The sequence below is a fragment of the Lagenorhynchus albirostris genome, chromosome 17, assembly GCF_949774975.1.
Source record: "Lagenorhynchus albirostris chromosome 17, mLagAlb1.1, whole genome shotgun sequence".
Classification (NCBI taxonomy): domain Eukaryota; kingdom Metazoa; phylum Chordata; class Mammalia; order Artiodactyla; family Delphinidae; genus Lagenorhynchus; species Lagenorhynchus albirostris.
In genome coordinates, this window is record NC_083111.1 from 7,544,985 (window position 1) to 7,565,760 (window position 20,776).

The 20,776-nt window shown below is 49.5% G+C and overlaps 1 protein-coding gene and 1 non-coding gene across 5 annotated transcripts in view; one reads left to right on the forward strand and one right to left on the reverse strand.

Annotated features, from left to right (window-relative positions):
- The first annotated feature begins 904 nt into the window (after positions 1–904).
- The window catches only part of CHD7 (chromodomain helicase DNA binding protein 7), a 173,135-nt gene continuing 153,263 nt past the window's right edge, over positions 905–20,776 (forward strand). For all 4 annotated transcript variants that reach the window (XM_060128597.1, XM_060128598.1, XM_060128599.1 and 1 more), the window contains exon 1: positions 905–1,187. The gene's annotated coding sequence lies outside the window, so the exon portion shown is untranslated. The remainder of the gene's footprint in view (positions 1,188–20,776) is intronic.
- LOC132508469 (small nucleolar RNA SNORD35) lies at positions 8,425–8,511 on the reverse strand. The gene has a single exon (XR_009536603.1). It is a non-coding gene; the product is annotated as a small nucleolar RNA SNORD35 (small nucleolar RNA).

Sequence of the window (20,776 nt, forward strand, 5' to 3'; positions counted from 1 at the left end):
CCTGACATGTTTAAAAATGGTCACACAACCTATTTCTTTGTTTCATAACCATCGCGCTCCCTCTCCCTTTTTTGGCATGGCAACAAATTCAATAAAATCAACGCCATCTAGTTAAACTTTTTGATTTAGGGTGGGTCCGGCGGTCCTGTCAACGAGGAGGTTAAGACAAGCAACGTGGAGAGGCAGGAGAAATCTATCTGAAATGGAACGTGCCCATTCTAAATAATTTCAGGTGGGAAAATCGTTCCAAGTTGACGGATAATTGCAGAAAGGACGTCCCAACCCCTCGAGCCGGGGCCGTCCGTCCGCGCAGCCTCGGAAGCCCCTCGCCGCGGCCGGGAGGACCGCCGCCGGCCGGGCCGCCGCTTCCTGCCCGCGGGCGGCGCACCCGGACCCCGGGAAGGTGCCGCTTGGGGAAACGTGGCACCGTCTCCAGCCCGCGTCCCGGGCGCTGCCGCGCGGCGGCCGAGCGCTCCAGCGAGCCGGGTCGGGAAGGCGGCGCGGCGGCCGCGCACCGGCCCGCGGGGAGAGCCGCCAGCAGTGCCGGCGCCCGCCCGGGGACGGGAAGTGGCGCCCCGCCCGCCCTCGCGGCCCGCGGCCCCGCAGCCCCGCGCCGCCCCCTTTCTCTCGGCCTCTCCCTCGGCCTCCACACCCGGGCCGAATTCTTGCATAAATTATGCCAGGCGCGCCTGACGTCAGGTGGCGGCGCGCGGGCGCGGGCGCGGCGAGGAGGGAGCCAGCGGCGGGCGCGCGCGGCCCCGCGGCCTCGGGCGCGCGCAGGCGTGTCGGGCGCGCGCAGGCGCTGGCGTGCTGGGGCCGCGGCGGCGGCGGCGGCGGCGGCGGCGGCGGCGGCGGCGGGCGACGGCGGCGGCGGCGGCGGCGGCGACGGCGGCGGCGGCGGCGGCGGCGCGGGGGTTGAGCCGTGGTAGTGCGGACGCGCTCGTGCTCGGGAACTATCGGATTAAACTTGAATCGAGTGCAATTACACAAAGGAGCGCCGCTGAGGAGGCGACCCGGGGACCCGGAGACCCTGAAACTCGCCAGAGCCGCGTTCGCCCCCGGCCAACTCCGCGCCCGAGGACTCAACCCCCTGGCCGCGGCCGCCGAGCCAACTCCGGAGCCCGCTCTGCGTTTTGTTTCCCTCTCGGCACAGGGCAGCGGAGAAGCCCTCCCGCCCGCCCGACCCGGTAAGCGCGAGAGTTCGCCGGGCGCCCCCAGGAGGGGCGGCGGCGGCAGGAAATCGCTCCGGGCCGGGGCCGGGGCCGCGCGAGGAGTTGGGAGCGAGGAGTTGGGCGTGTGCGGGGCGAGGGGCTAGAGCGGGCGGGGGCCGGGGCCGGCGCTGGAGCGCAGCGCCGCCCGGGCCGTGTCGCCGGCGTCGCCGCCCGCGGGGCCCGAACCCGCGCCCGGAGCGCCGCCCGGCGACCCAACTTTTGCCTGCGTCCGCGGGGCCGGCGGCGGCGGCGGCGCGCGGTCCGGCCGAGGGTCACTTCTCGCATGTAAATGGCTTTTTGTTGTGCTGCCGGCGTGGGGGGGGACGGGGGACAGGAGGGAGCGTGTCTGCGCGCGGGGGAGCGCGAGCGCGTTTCCTCCCGCCGGCGCCGAGCACGAGTTGCCGGCTCCATTCGAAAGAAAAAGGAAGGAGAAAAGTTGGGCTGCAACTCCAGTGCGAGTGGGCGATGGGCGCGCGGGCGCGGGGCGGCTGAGCAGCGGAGGCGGCGGCTCGGGGACGGCGGCGATCCCCGCCTCCAGCCCCCGCCCCCCGCCCCGGACCGACCACGCCGCGCTCGCCGGGAGCGGCGGCCGCACCGGCGCGAACAAAGTGCGTCCCTCCTGGCGCGGCGGCGCCGGCCCGCGCGGGGACGGCCACCGGGCGAGGTGGGTCGGCGGCGAGGAAAGTGCGCGGGGCGCCGCGTGGGGCGGGGGCGGCGCGAACACGCGGCATGGGGGGCGTCCCGAGCCCGGCCCGTGCCGGCCGCGGGCGCGGAGTTGCGAGCCCGGAGCCGGGGGCTCCCGGGGCTCCCCGGCGGCTCCCAAGTGCGCGAGGAGGAGAAGAAAGGGAGCGGGGTCGGGGCGAGCGCGGGGAGGCGCGGCGCGGAGGGAACCCCACCTTGCCGAGCTGGCCGGGCCAACGGCGGCGGCGGCTGCATAATAGCGACTTTAAGCCCCCGGAGGCAGCTCAGCTCCCCCATCCCCGAGTCCTCCGGGGGTCAACGCCGAGGGGGGGTGTCACCAGGTGGCCCCCGGGGTGGCCCGGGTGCGCTCTGCCCCCGCCGAGATCCGCCGTTCGGGGCGTGAACGGCCGAGGTGGCTGGAGGCCAGGCGGTCAGCGGGCAGAGGAAGGAGGGCGGTGGGGGACGCGTTGTTTGTTTGGTTGGCACCGGGGGTGCGGGGGCGCGGGCACCCGGAGGGCTGCGGTGCGGGGCGGTCGCGTCGGCGCGGGGCGAACGCGGCCGGGGGGCGGGGGAGGACGGCGGATCCCGGGCGCGGGGGGGCGGGGGGTCGGGAGGCTCCGGGGAAGGAGCCGCCGGCCCCGAGCAGCCATCATTACCGAGCCGCCTTTCTCCGGATGGCTGTGCCTCGAGGAGCCCCGCGCCGTGGGAGCGCACCCCGAACTCGCGGCCGCCCGCCCGCCCGCCGGCTTTGTGAGCGCCCCCGTCGAGCGGACGCGCGGGGAGTGCTTCTGCTACCCGGCGGCCGGTTTTCCTGGAGGTCACTTTTAGGGACTGTTCACGCCTCGTTTTTAAACTAGTTTTTTTCCTCCTCTTCCAAACAGACAATGGACAAAAGAAAAGTAGCAACCCACATGGAGAGTTTCCTTTTGAATTGCTAGAATTAGATACACTATCCAGCTCTCCACTTGCTAAGTATACTTTTTAGTTTCCCATTGTATATTATCTAGCCATCGATTTAAAGAACTTATCTTGAAATATGTCCATTCTCTGGGCTTGATTTTTGGGCTGCATTAAATATTTTAACTTATTTCTAAAGGATTATGTGAAGGCCCTGATTTTTATTTTCTGAAAATTCTCATTAAAGCCGTCTTTGCAGTGGGCAGTACCTTTCAAAGAGGTTGAGTGTGTTTTCCCCCCATTTGTCTCCCGATAAGGGGAGGTGGGAGTACTCACTAAAGGTAATAATCAAATAGAAAACAACAACAACAAACCACACAAAACTTATCCTTATTTCCTCACAGATCTAGTCTAACGATGGCCAAAAAAAAAAAAAAAAACGTAGTGACTGTGATCTTAGCAGCATGGGAACCTGATTTATCCCAGTTATAATTCCGTTTAGATTGTAGCAATGTGTAAGTAGTAGGTAATTTCTTATTTCAGAAATAACTTGAGCAGTGATTCTGCGAAGTTGAATCCGCCTCCCAGCCCCCAGAGTACATCTGTCGCGGAGTGTTTTTGTCTTGCTGTTGCACAACAGAAGCCCTCCAGTCTTTACCCTAAAATGGCAGCTTTCATTTGACTGGGGCCCATTCATTGACAATGATAATAAAGAGGCTGAAAGCTAGATGCTTGGGGCACGGAGCAGGACTGGGTTTGCCTTTCTAGGTGATAGTAAGTGGGAGACATTTTATGTCTTCCAGATTTGTTCACAGAAAGTTTGTTTTCCCTGAAAAATCTGTTCTGTGGAAAAAAGTTACAAGGTAAACAGAATTTGGAAGTGGAAAGCTGACTTGCAGCAAATTTTAGAAACTAAGTTTTCTTGTTTTGCCAAATAGTGAAATTATGACATCCCCCCCCCCCCCCGCCCTTTTGGTAACCAGCTAAAGGGACATGATGGATTTTTGTGAGGCTTGTAACAGGTGAATTTCATCACCATAACACTCAAGAATTGTTTTCTAGCACTATGGATTTTATTGTTTATAGTCTGTTGATATTTTCTATTTTTTTTCCTCTCTCTGTGCAAGCCAGTAAATTGAAGCTTGACGAATTCTGTTCTAGGTTTTTCAGGATTCAAATGAGTTTCTTCATAAGAAATGAATAATTATAATAAAGGGACTGGCATGTGATTTCCAAACTCTAATTATATTGGTTTAATCAATGAAATTATTTTTACGTCAATTAAAAAAATTGCTTCCTTTTCTATGTCTTAATTTTGAAAGTCAGGATAGAGAAATGTAGGTCATTTATAGGTGACGGTGATGGTTAAAAACTCAAACATTATTTTCCTCTTTTGAGGAAAAAAAATAGCACTTTTGTTTTTTTCCCCCAAGTTGAGAATACCTAAGTTGAGTTTAAAATAGCAGGTCTAGTAACTTAATTTTGAAGCAGTACTTTCATAGATTCTCCTGTACTTGGTTTAGTTGTTAATCAGTTCGACTTATAGGACTATTTCCAAAACTTTTTTCATGAGCGTCTTACTTTTATTGAGTTAAAATTAATACCATGGGGAGTACCTTTATAAAACTGTATCAAAGAAATGTGATAATTTTTTCTTCATACAGATGCAGTCAGTAATGTATTACCTATTGTATAGTTTTTAGGCAGAAAGGTCAAAAGTAAAAGAATATTTTCGTCTATGAGAAAATACAGTCGGAGTGCTTCTACGTACATGCCGTGTAACCCGTAAGAGCAATCTCAGTGCCGAGTTTAGAGTAGTTATTTCAAACCTAGCCGAAGAGCATTTTATTCCCTGTGCTTGAGAAAGTGTCACCATCCGTTTGGTTACTTTTGATTCAGCAATCACTGGCAAGCTTTCGGTGTGTAAAACGACAAATAAGAGGCGGTGCTTTCCCTCACAGAGTTTACCATCTACTAGGAGAGCGCGTTCTATAGGTAACCAAGTACTCATATTTTAACTTTTAAGATCAGCTTTGGATGTGTTGTTATTGTCCATCTTTTATTATCCGTACATGGCCTTTCAGGTTTGATAGTAGTCGCCATGGCCGTCTTATAGACATCTACTATAAATAAGGCATTGCAAGAATAAAAATGCTTAGTCAGGGCTGAGCAAAATGTGTGGCTGCAAAAAAATGACCCTTAAAATTTCAGCTTTGTAATCAAGTGATTTGCTTCCAGTATTCAGATGCTTTCTAGATGTAAACAAACCAGCACTTAGATAGATGCAGGTCACAGAGCTAAATTCACTAAGGTAGATGGGGAAGGAGCATCTGGGGTGATGATGGTGAGATGATGTCGGGAACATGATGGCGCTGTGTGACTCTTTAATTGTCTTGTTCATTCACTCGGACACTTTTGTATATCTTTAAAAGAGTATTCTTTTTATGCCCTTTTAGAAATTCAGAATTTTGTATTGTTATATCTTATCAGGTTTCTAAAGCCATTATAGCTTTATCAGTTTGGGAGATAAAATTTTCCTTTTTCTCTGGAGATCTTTATTATTCTGTCCTAGTTTTTTTTTTTTTTTTAAGAAAACTTTGACATTCAAAGATGATGGATGATGTAAAAATATGAAAGAAATTGGGAGTAAATGATCACTTTTCTATTTCTATCACTTTTCTGTTTTTCTACAAAAAATATGAAGATGTAATGATTTATTTTAATTTGGGTATTACTCAGTTGCACTTATGGCAGAAGCCCATAGCTGATTATGGTGGTAGTTAAGAGCTGGGATGGTAATTAAAAACATTAGTACCGTTCTTTTATATTTTACTTTTATCAATATATTAAAATTCTTAAATGAAACCACACCTATGTGATAAAAATAATAAATAGAAACAGGAAATCATAATGATATTGTCAAGTAGAAATTCATCTTACAGTCATTAGTAAATCTTTGGATATTTAGAGCATGAGGACCTTGGAGAGCTAGTTGAACTTTCTCATTTTACAGATTGAGGAACTAAAGCCCAGAGGATTAATTAAAGGAGCCGTCTCTGGCTGGCCACCCAGTTACTGCCGGCAGAGCTGCCTTGGTCATGGTTGTCTTCCTGGTGCCTAGCTGGGTGCTCATGCAGGGGAGTGCCGGGTTGGTCTTTGTTGGATGACTGAGCTGCTTCGGGAAGAGACTAGCTCTTCCTCTTATGTTCTGACTCAAAAGCACCTTTTGGCTTAAGCATCCTATAGCCTATGCTCACATAGCTCTTAAGGGTGTTCTTAAGTCAACGGCATTGTATTTGCCTCTGTGTGGTGGTTTGGAGGTTTTTTTGGGGAGGCGGGGAGCGGGGAGGTATGATTATCCATCTAGAGAAATGCAGAGAAAATTATTGAGACTTGATTATTGTTTTCATTATAGAAGCACGTATTCATTACCGTAACTAGGTTCCAGTACCTTTAACTAATGTTAAGTGACTGCAAACATAATTGTTTTCTCAGGGAAATATTTTTGGAGGTTTTTGTTTTGTTTTTATTTTGAAAAGTAAAAACTATCTTTTTAAAAATAAAAATAAGGTAGAATAGTAATGAAGAAGCATTACTTGGCAGCAAGAGGCCGATTGGTCCCTGAGCTTGTTTGTTTGTGGCCATGTGGCATCAAAGACACTTTCTTCAGTGGTCCTTTTGACCTTACACCACTGCTGTAGGTGCCAGGCTTGGCTCTAGTGGCTAGTGACTGGGCTGTGATCAGTTTTCCTGTTTCACCTGTTTTCTTGTTCATCGGCTCAAGTGTCTATTGGGTACCTGCTACCTCAAAGGCGCTGCGCTATGCCTGAGTTAGGAATACAGTGGTGCCAGGAGAAGACATAAAAGACCCACGCGAAAAATAGAGCCACCGCAACGTCATAGGTGCTGGGCGGCGGACTGGGAGGAAGGACAGTCACCTGTTAGGAGCGGCTTCAGCGCTGCCGTCCAAGCGATGGTAAGGAGAAAGGGGCAGTGCTAGCCCACCTGGAGGGAGGCAGCGTGTCTGAGGCCCACGGAGAGCAGCTAGATGACACTCAAGAGGCGGGCACAGGCCAGCTTGGGCGGGGCTAACAGGATATGGAATTTGGGATTTAAAAAAAAAGCAGCAGAGCCACTGGTGAGTGTTAAGCCGGGCTTGACATGAGCAGGCTTGTGTTTTGAAGACTGAATTGGTGGGTGGGGCAGAGGAGAGAGAATAGTCTGGGAACCTCATCCTGCCCGCTATTGCTGTGGTCCACGGGGTGGGAAGGACCAGTGGTTTGGGCTAGACTGGTGGTCGTGGAGATGGAGAAGTGGACAGGTTGGAGAGATATTTAGGAGGCCCAATGACTTGTATTTGAAGACAGATTTGTTCTCAGGGAGAGGAAGGTGTCAGGGAGCGTAGGTTTCTAGTGTATTCGCTGCATGGCCGGCTGGCTGGGGTTGCTGCTCTCCGAGGTAGGGAGCACCTGATCAGGACCTGGTCTGAGGAGGAAGTTCACGAGCTCTTGAAGCATGTGACTGAGGTGGCCGATAGCGGACCGTGAAACTGTTGCTTCAGCCTTCTTTCCATTGCTAGCGGCATTCTAAAACTTCCCAGAATAGTCTGCCAGCTTCCCCCCAAAGATGTCGGTGTATGGCGAGCCCACCAAGGATTGCTGGTGGTGTCAGTGGAAGGGGAGAGAAGAGGGAAACTTTGTTATCTACCTTGATATATGGTACTTTCTTACTTGCTTAATAGGAGTTTGCTTGCTCATACAAGGAAGAGCACCCTCCGGTGAGCAGACTTTGCCACATTTTGTCCTTGTCATGGTTGTCTTCCTGGTGCCGCTTTCTGTTGCTAGTTATGTATTGGGACGAGGTCCTTGGACTCCCGGAAGATAGCTGGTGCTCCCCATGGAGGAAACTGGTCGCATTTTAGGAGCCGGTTGTGGCCAAACATGGGTGTGGTAGAAATGAATACATTACTTAGGTAATTGTGGAGGGAAATACTGTCCTCGGTCAGAACACTTACCTGTTCTGGGGGAGGAACTATGTATAAACTACCTTAATATATCTTAACAGTCACTTTGTTCAATTATTATAAAAAGTGGATGATAGAGCGCGATTGGCCGCAAGTGAGAGATGCTAATTGATAAATCCAGAAAAGCTTCCAAGTTGCTGACTTTAATATTATATGAGAAAAAGTATGAAAACCCTGAACATTTATCTTTTGTTTTTTTGTTGTTTTTTTTAAGAATAAATGGTCAATTTTATTGGGCTCAGACTAAGAATCCATGGGTCTTGAGGACCTCTGTGAATTTGTCAGTTTTCTTGTCTATGTTCTTTTCGGCCTGCTTCCGTAGCCTCATGAGCTGCTGCTTTTTCGGGTAGTGGATCTTGGCCTTCTCCTTTCTCTTCTCCTCCAGTGTAGCCGTTACTGCCTGGTACTTCCGCTAACCTCATGAGCCAGGCGCCCTATGTAGGCAAACTGGGGGTGGGGTAGAGGGAGAAACGAAGCTGTAAGAAAACGAGGCCAGGGTGACTAGGGGAGGGGCATTGACATCCCGTCCTAGAGGATCCCAGTCCAGCCATACAACTTTTCAGCAAGCCTGCGCTCAAGAGACACAGCCACCCCTGGCAGGGCTCTCTGCTCCTCCTGGCATCAGCTGAGCCATTGGCTTTATCGGCACTGCCCACAGTGGCATCCGCAGACCATCGTGAGAAAAAGCCATCATCTGCTGAACATTTATCTTGAAACAGTTTTTTTGTTTGTTTATTTTGTTTTTTGTATCTTTGTTTCTGCCAGTTTGTATAGTAACGATGTTACCCATTTATTTATTTTTAATTTTTTTTTGTTTGTTTTTGTTTTTTGCGGTACGCGGGCCTCTCACTGTTGTGGCCTCTCCCGTTGCAGAGCACAGGCTCCGGACGCACAGGCTCAGCGGCCATGGCTCACGGGCCCACCCGCTCTGCGATATGTGGGATCTTCCCGGACCGGGGCACGAACCTGCGTCCCCTGCATTGGCAGGCATTGGCAGGCGGACTCCCAACCACTTTGCCACCAGGGAAGCCCTTATTTTTAAATTTTTAAAAAAAGTTTATTTATTTTTGGCTGCGTTGGGTCTTCATTGCTATGTGCAGGCTTTCTCTAGCTGCGGCGAGTGGGGGCTACTCTTCGTTGTGGTGTGCGGGCTTCTCGTTGCGGTGGCTTCTCTTGTTGCGGAGCACGGGCTCTAGGCGCGCGGGCTTCAGTAATTGTGGTTCGCGGGCTCAGTAGTTGTGGCTCGGGGGCTCTAGAGCACGGGCTCAGTCGTTGTGGCGCGTGGGCTTAGTTGCTCCACAGCCTGTGGGATCTTCCCGGACCAGGGCTCGAACCCGTGTCCCCTGCATTGGCAGGCAGATTCTTAATCACTGCGCCACCAGGGAAGCCCTACCCGTTTATTTTTGTTATAGGTCAGACATTGATCTTCGTGTGCAGGGAGAACCTTCCTGGGGCTCTCTGTCTTTGGTTGGGGCTGTATTTCAAAGGTGCTCTGTTTGACATTGGTCCTCATAGGCCTTTTTGGTGTCCTTGTGACTTGATCGAGTCCACCAGGGCCCTCCCTGACTTCCTCAGGGTGGGCACGATTGTGTGGCTTTGCAGATTTTTCAGGAGCTTACGTGAGCTGTAGGGGCATGCTACATCTGAAAGTTTTACTCTCACTTCTAGTGGTTTTGAGGGATTATTTGGATACGTCTAAAATTTAAGGGTAGTAATGTTCCCATGTGGTGACATAGTAGGAAAGCTGGGCTCTTCTGTCCACACTTTCTCTTTTTGTGCCTACTGTACTCATGGGGGGCATACATCTTGGTATATCTTGACCCCTAAGACAATTGGGTTCCATGCCTTTCACCCTAATGCCCTTCCTCTCCCACGGAGATGAGGAGAGCAGTTGTTCTTGTGGAGGTTTTATTCCGTGGTGGCCGAGAGTTGTGGCGTCAGAAGGATCAGCTAGTGAATCAGAAAAATAGGAACAATAATACTCTCAACCAGCCGGGGTTACTAACGGCAGAAGATTGCATGAGGTATCCCACCTAAAGCACTTGGTATAGCGTAAGGCATATTTATTGAGTAGTTACTAGCTAACTGGTAGTCATTGAACTTATCAAACCATGTGTCTTGGTTTTAATTTAAAAAGTCCCCGGATCCTAAGTCATGACTGGCCAAGCACGAGAGGCCTGCAGTGGATCCTGGCTGCACGGTTTTCACCTTTCCTCAGAAGTCGACATCAGAATTAACATGGGTGCGTGCCTGTATTCAGGCACAGAACTGGATCTTATTCACCTAGTCCTCTCATTGACTACGCAGAGGCGGCTCGGATACTCCAGACACTAGAAATGGCACATCTGAAGGAGCAGTTGCTTTCTGGCTACAGAGCTACCCGTCTGCTGGCTGAGCTGTGGCTGTCTTACCAGGGAACCCGTCAGTCCTGTTTTCCCCAAACCTGCAGTTCTCCGTAGTCGGTGGGAGATGTTAGCCTGGGTAAACAGTGGTGGGCATCTTCCATCCGTTCTGGAGCGTTAGAACCTTCCAGTATAGACTGGAGAGGTACACGGTGTTCTCAAAATCTGTAACTCTAGGTCCTCAAGTCTCTGAACGTCGGGGCCGGTCCTTTTCCCCCAAATTCTGTGCCTTGCTTAAGGAACGGACAAGAAGCTATCTAAAATGGGTAGATTTGGGGTGGGATCTGGGATAGGAGTAGCAAGGAGAAAGTGAAAAGGTTCCCTGCCTCTGCAAAGGTGAGGCTGTGGGGCAGCTTCCTTGGAATCCCGCTGCTCTCCAGATTGGCATGACAGTGGGAGAGATGGAACGAAGACAGCTTTTGTTTTGTTTTATCCTGTTTTATTTTCGCTGAAAAGAGACTCTAAAGGGAAAATGAAATGGGACAGAGTAGAAACAGTTGACAGACGTGAGCCTGTGGAAGTTCCCCGTATTCTTCCGTCCTTACTGCAAGGTTGAAAAATTGGAGAAGCTGCTGCTGCCCTTTTTTTTTTCTTTTTAATAATTTATTTATTTAATTTTACTTTTGGCTGCGTTGGGTCTTCGTTGCTGCGCGGGCTTTCTCTAGTTGGAGCGAGCGGGGGATACTCGTTATTGTGGTGTGCGGGCTTCAGTAGTTGTAGCACGCGGGCTCAGTAGTTGTGGCTTGCGGGTCCGCGGCATGTGGGATCTTCCCGGAACAGGGCTGGAACCCATTTCTTTCTTTTTTTTTTTTTTTTCCTGCGGTACGCGGACCTCTCACTGTTGTGGCCTCTCCCATTGCGGAGCACAGGCTCCAGACGCGCAGACTCAGCGGCCACGGCTCATGGGCCCAGCCGCTCCGTGGCATGTGGGATCTTCCTGGACCGGGCCATGAACCCGCGTCCCCTGCATCGGCAGGCGGACTCTCAACCACTGCGCCGCCAGGGAAGCCCTCGAACCCATTTCTTGAATAACAGTGACTCTAAGGGCTTGATCTCAGTAGCTACCACGTGCGGAGCGTAGGCTTTATTTGAGTTTGCATTTTGCTAACCTGTTTACTTACGTGGACTGTTGGTCACTGACTACCAAAGTAGGATTAATCAAATCGCTGAGGTAGGAGCAACAGTTGCCATTATGTAGGTGAGGAAATGGAGTTTTAGAGATTGTTTAATAAATTTGCCTAAGAATACGGCTATTAATGGTGGAGTTGGGACTCAAATCAGGACAGGCTTATTTAAGACCATGTAGCATTAACCTCTCTGCATAAGTTGCCTTGGAGGCTCCCATCAGAATGACCTTGGCCTTAGAAGCATCTGTCAAGGCTTACACACCTGTGCTTTCAAGGCCCACCTCTGGGAGTGACGTTGAACGGCCCAGAGCTGCCCATGAACGCATTAGCGTCAGGGAGGCTTCTTTTCCTCACAAGTCATACCTTATCGATGGCAACCTATTTCTACCGAAAAGACACTCACTTATTGTAAGACTTCCTAGTGTTCTACCCTGTTTTTGTTCATCAGTCCAAGACGTGGCCAACATCAGAGCATTCAGCTTGCTACAGAATTGGCTGTCCTCAGAGTTTCTTCCCGGGGTTTATCCAAGGTGTATTAGTTCATGGAGCATCTTTTTCTCACTGCAGAGGACTTGAGTTGCTGAGGAAAGAAGACAGGATGTTCCCTAAGCTCCCAGCCGTAGCACTCGCTCTTGGTAAATACTTAACCTAGTCAACAGCCAGACTCAAGGAAGTACTTGCACACCGCTTCTGCTCACATGCAGGACGACGGGCCGTCCCCTGCAGCTGCACGCTGCCTGGTGTCAGTAGGTCTCAGATTCAGATGTATAAAGCAGTAGGTAGGCTCATATGTTATGGGGTGGATGTGTGTTCCTTTTTCAGGGGATTTAAAAACAAAAAAACAAAAAAACGATAGTATCCCAAATCTTAATACTCCTTTGCGTCTTAGAACTATTCTATGGTGACATATCTAGATTCTGTATATGTTTATGGGTTTTATTCCTTCACAACTGAACAAATAGTTATCCAGCTTAAGTACAGTAAATCTCTTGTTAAAACTTGAAGTTTTGCTATTTCTGGTGCACTTGAAATTTTAACTTTTTTCTGATTGTGTTAAGTTTCAGAGAGCTAGGTTTATCACCAGAATTGGCATTTTAAGTTTTCCATTTTCCCCTCTCATTAAAAAACAAAAAATAAAAATCTAGGCTGGTGTTTGAAGCAAAGTTCAAGTTTATGGGGAGCTTTGTGGCTGCTGTGGGCTGTTGAGAGCCATTTCGTTTAGCTGCTGGGGTCGAGCAATATAAAGAGAACCCTGTCTCATGTGCTGTCACATACTTAGTAGGGATGCAATAAAATGACGCAATCAGGTAATTTCCCACATGGTTCAGCCCATGGGTGGTGACACGGCTGTACCTGAATTGCGGGCAGGCAGGTGGTGTCACCGTGGAGTACCTGGGAAACGTGGTGTTTGTCTTGGTGTGAATGAAAGGTGATGTACTGCCCGAGGATCTGCACGGAAGCCCAGCTTTTGCTGGTGGATTGGTGACATAGGGGACCGACTGTCAATCGTTTGTTGTAGCTCAGGCTCTTCAGAACTTGAAGAAATGCCCACATAGGGACTTCCCTGGTGGCGCAGTGGTTAAGAATCCACCTGTCAGTGCAGGGGACACAGGTTCGAGCCCTGGTCCTGGAAGATCCCACATGCCGTGGAGCAACTAAGCCTGTGCACTACAACTACTGAGTCTGCGCTCTAGAGCCTGTGAGCCACAACTACTGAGCCCATGTGCCACAACTACTGAAGCCCACGTGCCTAGAGCCGTGCTCTGCAACAGGAGAAGCCACCGCAATGAGAAGCCCGTGCATTGCAAAGAATAGTAGCCCCTGCTTGCCGCAACTAGAGAAAGCCCGCACATAGCAACGAAGACCCAATGCAGCCAAAAATAAATAAATAAATAAATTTTTAAGAAAAAGAAAAAGAAATGCCCACATCATCAGCATTATCCTTTATGGATCACCACCACCATAATAACAACATTCAGAATAGTAATATCTTCACTTGGCAAACCTGAAAATGACTCGACTACCTGTACCTCCTCTAAAAAAGACTGCTTGAGCCAGCTGTTGAATTTAGTAAGTGATCTGATTTGCTTTGCCTGCCAGCTCCAGGCTAGAGGTAAGAAAACGGGTCTTTTTATTCAAAGCATTACAGCATTAATTTATATCCTTATTAAATTTTCTTGTGTTTATCTCTTCCAATATTCTATTTTGTGAAAGGAACCCCAGCTTTCCCTTTTCGCACTGTTTTGAGATAGTTGCATAGAAAATGCTGGTCCTTCATTCCTGGGCAGAAAAGCTAACAGTATGTAGTGGTTTCTGGGGGAAGAGGGAGAGCTGCTGCGAGCCTGGCCTCTGCCTCTGTCCTGTAGCTTTTCAGCAATTGTCTCCGCTCCCCGCCCTTCCACCCAACCGGGATTCAGAGGTACAAGGTGGTTTCGCAGAAATAATGCATCGATTGGTCTTTAAGGAAGAGTAGAATGGTGAGCTGGATGATGTAGCTTTTCCATCTGTTTTCTCCAAGGGACCTGTAAAAGGGGTCTGTTTACGTGACTTTGAGGATCTTATATAATTATTTAAAAAGTCCATCTGGTAAAATTAGAATAACTAATAAAATAGATATTTATTGGGGCCTTAGAATGAACACAGTCACCTGAGGTGCTTGTTAAAAATGCATATTCTGGGATTTCCCTGGGGGTCCAGTGATTAGAACTTGGTGCTCTCACTGCCAAGGCCACAGCTTCAATCCCCGGTCGGGGAACTGAGATCCCACAAGCCTCGCAGCGCGGCCAAACAAACAAATGCAGATTCCCTACGCCAGTTTTTTTCCTGAATTAAAATCTCTGTGATAAGAACCTGCTGTATAAAAATAATAAATAGAATAAAATTCAAAAGAAAAAAATCTCTGTGGGCCATCTAGAGTCTGAATTTTTATCTAGGTGCTTCTGATACATTCTAAAAGGCCACACGTTTAGACCAGTATGTTAGTTATACAGTGAACGTACCATGGAAATACAAAACAGTTCAGAAAAATGGTAACATATATTTTTACAATATATTTTGGAATTTCTCAAGTAATGTTATTCTCTTACACGTAAATGAATGAAATGTAGCTGCTATTTGAGATACCAGTTATATAAAAGGTAAAGATGGACACATGGTTGAGCTTGGAAGTATAGTCCACTTCAAAGGTGGTGGTAAACAGGTCAGAGAGCAGCATGGGTTGTATTTGTTAAATTTTATTTTCATTTCTGTCACAGAATAATGAAAAACTTGTCTTATGTGTGGTTCTAGTCTATGTGGTATGAAAAGTGAGTGGATTTAGGGGACTTCCCTGGCGATCCTGTGGTTAAGACTCCAGGCTTCCAGTGCAGGGCATGCGGGTTCGATTCCTGGCCGGGGAACTAAGACTCCCGGATGCTGCATGATGCAGCCAAAAAAAATTAAATTAAAAAAAAAAATAAAAAAGAAGTGTTAGTGGATTTAATAGGCAGCAGTAACTGTTTAGGGGCACCCGTTGCAAGCGGTGTTGTCTCCAAGGGCAGGTCAGACACGTAAAGCGAGAGTGGCAGGGAGTTCGGTGGGTGGACTCGGCAGCGTCCTTCTCCGTGAGAGCCGGGTGTTCTGCGGAAGGTGATGGGAAGTGGCATCCGGGCTCTTTCCTCAGGTCTCCGTCTCCCTTCCTTTCCGATTCGTTCCTCACTGACTGTGCCGGCCTCTTGCCCTGTCGTCTCCCCGGCCTGGACCGTCGCTGGGAGGTGCCGTCCGCGTCCTGGGCCTGCTCCCCGGGGTCCTCATTCCTCTGCTGCCCCCTGAATACAGCCTGTGTCCTGCACCCAGAGTGCCCGTCTCGGCTTCTCTAGGGCCCAGTTCAGACTCACAGCTCCAGCTCCTGTTTCCAGGTGGTTAACTCCTAAGCCTGTATTTTTATTTCCAGTATCGTCCCCAGACGTCTGTTCTTAATGTTCCCCACCTGTCTGAAACGGAAGTCTTTTCAACACCCCCCGGCCCCCCTTTTCCTGCCTGAAGCCCAGCCCCGCATCTGAGCATCTGAGTCCGAACGACGTGCTCCGTGCCGCCCCGCGTCCTGGTCTTTGCTGGCCCACTGCAGGCTCCTCTGAGTTCAGGGGGGCACCTTCCACTGCGCTGCACCCTTGAGACCCCCGCCCGCCCGTTAGAACACAGTCCCCCGGCCTGCTGAGCCCTGGCTGTCATCACCGTCGCCTGCCTGCGCTGGTTGGAGGAGACCCCCGCTCTCCCTCGCCGCTCCCGGCGTCCTCCTTGGGCGCCCTGCCGCCCCGACTGCGGGTCTGGAAGCACCCAGGCTCCAGCAGAGGCGTCCTGCCCCACGCCTCCGGGTGTAGCCGGGCTGACAGGTTTAAAGCGAGGCTCCGTCTCAGGCGGGGCGGGGTTGCCCTGTGCATGCGGCCTGGCCCCTCCCTGGCCTCCCCGGTGACCGGCTCCAGCCCTGCCTGGCTGTCCCCCAGCTGGTTCAGAATGTGTGTGGGGAGAGGAGGTGAGAGTCCCTCCTCAGGCCTCCGCCCGTGTCGTGTCCCCGGCGTCCGATCGGAAGGCCTTTCTTTATTCCTGGTCGAGGTGTCCTGATTAGGTGCTGAAGATGCCCTGTGGGTCGTCGGTCCAGGGGTATGCAGGTTAGCACAGTAATGTCCGTGTAATAATCTGGTGTCGGAGGGAAAGCTGTTCACCTAGCAGCTGAAGTCCTCTTGGGGGAAGTTGCTCGCTGCGGCGAGCGTGGCCTGAGGGACTGTGCCGGAGCAGGTGCCCTTTGCGCCAGGGAACCATGTGGTGGCAGTGACATCAGGGCAGACGGCTGCCTTCCGTGGTGGCCACTCAGGAGGGGGCCTCAGAAACGGGCCTCCAAGGTCACGGCGGAGTGAGCGCTTACATAAGGGCCGCACCCAAGTCGGCTGTAGGAAGGACTTCATGAATGCAAAGGCGTGGCCAGTAAGGAGCAGGGAAAATTCAACAGTGTTTTCAGATTTCCACCTCTAAAGGGTAAATGGTGATTTCTGGGTGAGGTTTACCGTGAAGTCTGTTTGGGTTTTGGAAACATGGGTGTGTCTGGTGAAAGCTGTTCTCGTATTGACTCTTTGAGGAGATAGATAAGAATTAGGAGTGTGCAGATCTTAAGAATATTCTTGTGACTTTAACATCTGTGAAGGGGTGCTTGGGTTCTGTGGGAGATACTAAACATGCTCACTGTGGCCGGGAACTGCAAGGTAGCACACCTGTGACGAGGTGGAACCGGACAGCGCGGCAGGTAGTCAGGTGCCGGAAAGGGGTGGCGCTACGGGCAGGGACTTGGTAGTGGAGGAGGGAATCAGCAGGTGTGACCTGTGCCCTTTGATAGGTTGGAGGGACTGAGAAATGACATGAGCAGAAAACACAGAGATACTGTGAGGCCAGGGTCCCCAGACCAAGCCGCAGGGGCGGGGCCCGTGGCCCCAGGGAGAGGGGCGCCCTGCCATACACCTGCCCTCCTCCCGGCCTCCTGGGACTGCAGGGAGCCCCATTCCTGGGCCCAGGAGGGTCAGAGGTGGCTGGGGGCAGAGGGGCAGGGGCTGGACAGACGGGGTTGGGGATAGGCCGTGGCGAAGTTGGAAGTTCAGACCCGGTGAGATCCTGACTTGCGTTAAGTGATGGAAATGGAGTTGAAAGGTTAGTCTGGCAACGCGTGGGGGGATTGCGCTTGAAGAGGGACTAGAGGCAAAAAGTCAGGCTGTTGAAATAGCGTAGGCAGCTGCCGTGGGGCTGCACCAGGGCCAGGGGAATTGAGCGGGGGAGACCTGGGAAGAGGGGGAGATCCGGGGGGGGGACGGGGAGCGGGGTGAGTCCCGTTCCTTCCAGGGGCCGGCTCGGAGCTGAGAATGGCTTCGCAGCCTCTTTTCAGGAGAACCAAGGTTTGATGATTTGAACTTAGATTAGATCCCCAAATAGGAAACGTTTGAGGAGGGTGAGATGTGTGAAAAGATAAAAGGTCACTTTAGAAAGCTTCCAGAATAAAGCTACATCACTCACGAAGCTGTGTAACCTGCGAGCCAAAAAATAGCGAAATAGTAAATCTTTTTTTCTTTTTAAGTAAAGTCAGTGTCATAAAAATGATTTTGGAACTGTTTTCACATGTAGTTTGACTTTATTTTTTTAAATGTCCTTACAACGTGGGCATAGAATAACACGAACGAATTCTGCAGGATTGTTCCTATTGCTCTTTCAGAATCAAAACAGCACGATGGTAGTTGGGGAGTTTGTTAACAGGCTACGCAGTTATTACACACGGAAGTTATTCCGTTCACCATAGTTGAGCTTCCTTCTGAGCGTGTGTGCTGACGTTAGGACGAACCATCTCGCCTTTTATGCTTCACCTGCTCTAATGTGTGCGTGTGGATCTATTAAAAAGACACATCAACAAATACAGTAGAGAAACAGCTGCAGCCCAGTAGAAAAGCAGTAGAGGATATAAGCAGGTCATGCATAGGAAGAAAATTTAATTGCCAAAAACATGAAAATTTCCAAATTATGGAGTAATAACAAAATGCAAATTAAAACGAGATACTTTTCCTCCTAATCACATTAGCAAAGATTTAAAAAACAGTTTTGATACTGACGGAATATGGTGAGACTTGCATGATCACTGCCGTCTGAGGTTCAGACTAAGGTTCAGCAAGTACAAACATTTTGGAAAGTAATTGGAGATTATATGTGTCCAGACCTTTATGAATGGCCATTCCAATCATATCAGTCATCCATCCTAAGGAAGAATCTGAAATCCAATCAGCTGTTATGAATAAGAGGTCACAGCATTTTTTTCTGACAGTGAGAAACTGAGAATGGTTGAATGTGTGCTGTGTTCATATGTTAAGAGTATGATGCAGGCGTTACACATCACGCTTTTGAACAACATAAAGCCTCAACGAGTAGAGCACAAAAGAATATATTAACTGTGGTCCCAATTTTATACAAATTAAATCACAAGCCTAGGAAAAGACTAGGGAAAATACATCAATTTTAAAAATGAGTAGTTTCAGGGATTGACAGTTTCACTTATTTAAAAGCTCTGATTCCAGAGTTACACAGGTCTGGTTTGAATCCCTGCCCAACTACTTACTGGCTATGTGACTTTGGACAACTGACTTAGTAGCTCTATGACCACAGGCAAGTTTTGTTTTTTTTTTTAATTTATTTTTGGCTGCGTTGGGTCTTCGTTGCTGCGCATGGGCTTTCTCTAGTTGCGGCGAGCGGGCTTCTCATTGCGGTCTCTTCTCTTGTTGCGGAGCACGGGCTCTAGGTGCGTGGGCTTCAGTAGTTGTAGCACGTGGGCTCAGTAGTTGTGGCTTGCGGGCTCCGGAGCGCAGGCTCAGCAGTTGTGGCGCACGGGCTTAGCTGCTCTGCGGCATGTGGGATCTTCCTGGAACAGGGATTGAACCTGTGTCCCCTGCATTGGCAGGCGGATTCACAGCCAATGCGCCACCAGGGAAGTCCCACAGGCAAATTTTTAAACTTATCTGAGACTCAGTTTCTTCAGCTGTGGCGGGGGGATGGTAACAGTGCTCAGCTCCTAGGCCTGTTGGGATTAACGCAGCGATGCTTCTGAAACACCTCGCACGGTGCTCGCTGCATTGTTAGCCCTCCATAAATGTTAGTTATTTGGATTGTGGGTTGTTTTTATTCTAATCTTTATATCCTTAAGTATTTTCTAAATTTTATACTGAAAGGTACTTTCATAATCAAGAAAAACAACCATCACCACCCCAAGAAGCTATCTTATACCAGCTATGGAAAAAAGAACTCCTGACAGGTTTTCAGTGTTTTGTGGTATAGACAGAGAAATCTTTTTTTTTTTTTTTTTTTTTGCGGTACGCGGGCCTCTCACTGTTGTGGTCTCTCCCATTGCGGAGCACAGGCTCCGGACGCGCAGGCCCAGCGGCCATGGCTCACGGGCCCAGCCGCTCCGCGGCATGTGGGATCTTCCCGGACCCGGGCACGAACCCGTGTCCCCTGCATCGGCAGGCGGACTCTCAACCACTGCGCCACCAGGGAGGCCCAACAGGGAAATCTTTATAATCTCAACTAGTTACATTTCTGAAATGAATACCCCAATGTTTGCCTCTTAGGGTTTTCCCTTTTTCTAGATTACTGAGTAGTATTTGGCTTATTTTTTCTATCTCACAGAAATTTTGTTCTGCAGTAAGTTGAATTTAGGAGACCCCTGCCTTCTTTTTTTATCTTAAGTTTTCTGAAATCAAAGAAAACAAGAATCATCTTTTTAAAAACTTATATAGATGAGATCTGAATTTGGTTAGTATTTACTAAACATTTAGCACTCAGATTTCAGTGCTAGTGCATCTCACCTAATTGTTTAAATATGGGAGCATGATTTTGATACTGGGGAAGTGGAGGAGAAACCAACCCCTTGAGAGTTTTGAGCTTGAGTTTAAAGGCTTATTGTGTCTTGGAGCGAGTCGACTCGCGCTGGTGGGAAGACTTGAGCATCTGGAGCCCTTCCACCTTGGAATTGTGTCTTTCTCACAGAAGAAACCATTTGGGTCGCATGCAGCCTGGAGAAGCTTTCAGGCTCTATTTTCTTCATAGGAGGGTAACAGCTTTGCACTTATAATAAAATAGCTTCAAAGCTTTTGTCTCCTTGAAGTTATGTGACCTTTCATATATCTCAAACATCCTTTATTGTATCTTCTATGGCAAACAGAGGAGGGTAAGAAAAGGAAAAATAGAGACAAATCTTAACATCGTCTCCTAAATTAATTATGAATACATGGGTTGATGGTAATACAAAACAGTTAAACCATAGAAGTTAAACCATAGAAGCCAGAATACATGCAACTTCATTTTATTATTGTATTTCATACACATCTAAGATGGTGTCAGTTGTAAGAGAGATCCTACTTCTGACCTATGGGAATGTGAAAAAAAAAAGTATGTCTTAGATTCAGTGAAATACAGTAACGAGTGAAAAATTAGAAAACCTTCAGTTGGCAGTCACTCGTGTTTTTCAGTTTCGTTTACTGAACAAAAAGGAAAATCACCTGACTGCATCTGAAATTGGAACTTAAGCCTCTAATCTTTAGCAAAAAGATTTCACAGCTGCCTGTCACTTTAATCACACCTGGTGCCGTCCCGTGCACACCTTGCTGCCTCCATTGTGAACGGCGCGTAGAGCACAGCCTGCATGGGCTTATGAATCAGGCATTTCAGCATGAACCTGCTTGGCTACTGGACCTAATGTAAGCAGACAGTGGGCCACCTTTTATAGCGTTAATCTGCCAGACTGCTGTCAACACATTGGGTACCATAAAACAGTGTCACCAAGACTATTCCACAGGGGTGATGCCAAAATCTATTAAAACTCACAATAAAACAAGAAACGTACTGCTAACCATTAAAAGCCTGACTTGACAATCGAGT